The following is a 4794-nucleotide window of genomic DNA, read 5'->3' on the forward strand; positions in this document are numbered from 1 at the left end:
GACTTCTTGCTGATTTTTTTTTTTTGCTCCCCTGAGGCAAACATGTATTTCAATGACCATTATTATCTATGTTTGCTAGTTTTACCCCTTGTATTTATAGTTTGGATATACTCAGAGGTATCCATCTTTTTGTGGAAGAGGAGTGCTTCTCTATCAAATACTAACTGAAATCCAACTCCTCTCTAAAGTTTAAAAGAAGTTTTGTCGCCCACTATTTGCTGCCACTGAAAAATTATCAGCATATATATATCTTTGTGAAAATACTCAGATATCTTGGAGAATATATATATATATAAAATATTTGATATATGTAATAATATATGTATATATAGTCACATATGTATACCTACATATAGGTGCTTTGAAAATGTTAATATGTTATATAAATATTATGAGGAGAAGGAAGAAGATGAAATTTGAAGGATTTAAGAGGAAAAGACATTGAATTTGGTGGCAGAGAGCCTCCATTCTAAAGGCACTCCTAAAAATTGGAAATCCTTCTTTCCTTGCAGAGATAGGTACAAAAAAAGATCACAATAAAGTATTATCTTCTGACTGTTCCTTATTGGATCACTTACATTTAAAAGAAAAAAAAATATTTATTAAACAACTACAGCCCTTTAGTAGCAAGACACTATGCTGGGTGCTAAGATTATTTTTTTTAAAGAAGCATATCACCCTTAACTACATGCATTCAATTGTAGAAGGCTATGTCATGTGCATAAATGAAATTTCTATTTAATGACCTTTTCCTAAAGAATTGTCATTAGATATTGCTTTGCTATCATTTTCTAATTCTCCAAATGCAGTTATTCTCCACCAGCTAATCAACCAGTTAATCAGCCAATCAACAAAAATTTATTAGGCGTCTACTATTTGCCAGATGCTGGAATTATAAAGATGAAAATGAAATAGACTTTACTTCAAAGATTTTACATTTTACTGGGGGAAAGGGTGAGTATCCATATAAGTTTGTATAAATATATCACATAATAAATATAAAATATAAGAGAAGAGAAAATGTAGCCTGGACGGGGGGGGCAATAGCCAGTGTAAAAGCATGTAGATGAAAGATGGATTGTTGTGTGAGAGAAACATAAAGATGATGAATCTGGATGTATTGTAGAGTGTAGCAAGGGGAATCATAGAATAATGTTGAATAGATTGGAAAGGGTTTTAAGAGCTGATGCTTACAGGAATTAGGTTTTAGTTTAGAGCTTATATTATTCCTGATTTTCAAATAGGGAAACAAAAATAGGGTAAAATAAAATAAATCAAGACATATAATCAGAAGAAGGCCTAAGGCCTAAACCTTCCAAAATCTAGTCCACAGTTTCCACCCGCTTCATTATAATAACAGAGTTGCCTTTTAAAATGCACATGTTAATAGAAAACTATCAGGACAAAATGTCAGGTTTCTGTCAAATAAATAGTAAAATATATACCATATTCATAGTGAGTTTATGTTTTATATATTTCTTAGATAATAAAATATTTGAAAACAAATTAAATTTTTATCAAAATCCTAGGCAAAGTGTGCCCTTTCCTCTTGTTTGTTCAATTTTTGATAAAATTTTAATATAGATTTGATATTACAATAAAAAAAGGAGTTGTATACTTTGATTTCAAAGTCAAGTGAATTTTGGAATTCTAAAGGCAAGGCAATGACATCAAAGTTATTCAAATAGCCACTGCATAGATAACATTAGTTATCTATGTTAGAAAGTATATAGCAATGCACTTATTATAAAGTCTTCTGATGATTTCTTTTCCTTAAAGAACCCTTACCCCCCAGGCAGACCACTTGGTGGATATTAATGTATTTATTAACTGCCAAGAGGAGTGTCAGCAGGTGTGTGCATCTGAGAAGTACAACTTAAATTTACATCAAAACTTTAGATCCAAAAGATCCCAAGGTTAAAAAAAACAAAAACAAAAACACTGATGATCAATTAAACTGAATTATAATATTCCTATTAAAATTCCATGAAGAAGAAGATCTCTAGAAAATTGGGAAGACTTGGGCAAGAATCTCTCAGATTGTGTGGGTTTTTGTGAGATGTATGGTTAGTGGGAGTGTGCATATTGGAAAGAAGTCTTGAAGTGGATGCTTATTATTGCCTCCCTTCATCTCTCAATTACCCCGTTTGTTTTTAATACATTTTGTATATATTTATATGTGTACATATTGTTTCCCCTCAAAAGAAGGGCAGAGGCTCCTTCATTTTTACCTTGTATATCCAAATCTTAGCACATTGCCTAGCACATAGTGATATTTAATAAGTGCTTATTTATTGATTAATATCTCATTATATATATATATAATGTTTATTGATATGTTTATTGACAGATTAACTCCCAAAGTGATTGTTCTACTTATTTTGATCTTAAATCAAGTCCCCAGTCTCACTGTCCTATTCCCCAGTCCCCTATACTGTTCCTATCTCATCTGTCCTCTTCCCTTAAGAAGGAACATGGCAAAGCCACATAAGTAATGTATTTGAAGTCAGAAACACTTTGGTTTAAAACCCTAACTAGCTTTGTTATCTTAGACAAGTTACTTTATCTCATTGGGCCATAGATTTCTCATCTATGAAATATGGGGAATGGACCTTGATACTTCTACAGCCCCTTCCAATTCTGGCCAAACTCCTTGAAAAAGGTTTCACTTGATGTTTCAACCCTTCCTCATTACCTACTCACTCTTCAACTTCTTAAGATATAGATCTGTCTTTTGGGACCAAGGGGAACAAGTCTACTCTCTTTCCTTTCATGTAATAATCCATTAGATGTTTGAATACAGCTATCCTGTTGCCCTTAAATCTTCTATAATCCTCTGGTCCTTCACTTGACCCCCATTTGATGTGCTCACCAGACCCATCTCCATCTTTGTTATGGTTATGGAACCCACATTAATATTTCTACATCTTTCGTTAAAGATGAGGCTCAGAACTAGCCATGATACTCCAGAAGTACTTGATGAGGGCATGAAATGGGGAATAACAACTTCCCTCCAGGACTTCTCAGTGCCTTTCATGAAGCCCAGGAAAGTATCAGTTGTTTTGGCTAACAAGTCACATAGTTAGCTCTTCTTTAGTTTTTTGTTCATTAAAAATCGCAGATTTCTTTTTCATATATACTGTTGTCTAGCCAATCTCAACTCATTCTCTACTTGAGAATTATTTTTTTTTTTTTTGCTCAAATAGCTCTTTAAATTTATACTCATTAAATTTCCTTTTATTTTATGTAGTCCATTGTTCTAAGCCATAAAGGTCTTTTTGGAACCTGACTTTTTAATCTAGTTATCAATCCCTCATCTCTGTGTCGTTTTCAAGTTTGATGATTATGTTATCTGTGCCTCATTTTTCTAAATTCTTATCAACATGATTTCAAAAACAGATCTCTAGAAATCTCTACTAACATCAGCTTATCCATGGCTTTTTCTTGAGTCCAGTTCTTTTACCAATTCCAAATCTCCTTAACCATACCATTTCTCCATTTTGTCCACAAGGTTAGAACGAATGACTTTGTCAAATACTTTGCAGAAATTTTAGTGTATTCTGTCTACTGCAATCCCCTGAAAAGTAGATCGAAGGGCAGGTAAACTGGACAAAAAAGGAAATGAGGTTAGTCTGCTATGACCTGTTCTTGATGAAACTGCTTTTAATCACAGCTTCCTTTTCGAAGTGCTCCCAATCATCCCTTTAATCATGTAATAAAATAGAATTTTACCGGGACCTGACAACAAACTCCCTGGTCTCTAGTTTAGACACTCCATCCTTTTCCCCTTTATAAAAATTGAAACATTTTTCCATCTCCTGTCCTGCTGAACATTTTAAGTTCCCTGAGACCCTCTAAAGAGCACCGATGATGGTTCAGAAATCTAGCCTACCCTCTCCCTGATTTTTTCTTTTCAATATTTTTTACCTTTCAGTAGTTTAACTGAAAGTTTATGAAGTTTATGAAAGCAATTTGATTTTTTTTCTCATTTTTATTCAGTGGTGCCCTATCTTCTAGATAACCTACATGAAAATGGCATAAGATACATATCATTCAGTGTGACGACAGTACAATGTTTAATTTGAATTTTCGTTTCTCATTACCCATATTTCTCTTTAGCTACTGGTCCCCTATCTCTTTTCTACTGTATTCCTTCTCTCCTTTTTATTTGGGAGTGGAAAAAGAACCAAATCCTGACTCTTCCACTTACTATATCCTTAGGCAAAGTCATATAATCACACAGTGCCTCAGTTTACTCCTCCAAAAAGAGGGAATTGTATTAAATGATGACTAAGTCCCTAAGTTCAGTCATTGACTCTGTGGGAGCCCATTTGGGATTTTCTTGGCAAATATACTGGAATGCTTCCCAATTGACTATCATTTTGTCATTTCACAGATTCAGTGATTATGCTTATGGAATAAAATATAGTTGCCATGGCATGATGGAAAAGAAATAGCCATGTCTTTTCTTTTTCTTACATATAATGGCACAACAATCTAGCTGTACTACGTATTAAATGATGGTTAACCAAAACTATTATAAAACTCTTGTCAAACTTGATAAGTATTGATCTCTATATTTTAAAAAATGTTTTAATAGAAATTTAAAAAAAAGATATTGGAGAAGTTTGACACTCAACTCATTTTAAAAATGAGAAAACAGAGGTAAATAGAGTTAAATGACCTGCTTAGGGTCACACAGTCAGTAAATATCTGAGGCCCCATTTGAATTCAGATTCTCCTGGCATCAGGCGTAGAAATATATTCACTGAGACACCTAGCTATCTAAGATCT

At 33.3% G+C, this 4794-nt stretch overlaps 1 non-coding gene across 1 annotated transcript; it reads left to right on the plus strand.

The window, feature by feature from the left end:
- The first annotated feature begins 4362 nt into the window (after positions 1–4362).
- On the plus strand, positions 4363–4502 carry LOC111720360. The gene has a single exon (XR_002770070.1). It is a non-coding gene; the product is annotated as a small nucleolar RNA SNORA29 (small nucleolar RNA).
- Positions 4503–4794: the final 292 nt, after the last annotated feature.

Source organism: Sarcophilus harrisii, chromosome 4 (assembly GCF_902635505.1).
Source record: "Sarcophilus harrisii chromosome 4, mSarHar1.11, whole genome shotgun sequence".
Lineage (NCBI taxonomy): Eukaryota > Metazoa > Chordata > Mammalia > Dasyuromorphia > Dasyuridae > Sarcophilus > Sarcophilus harrisii.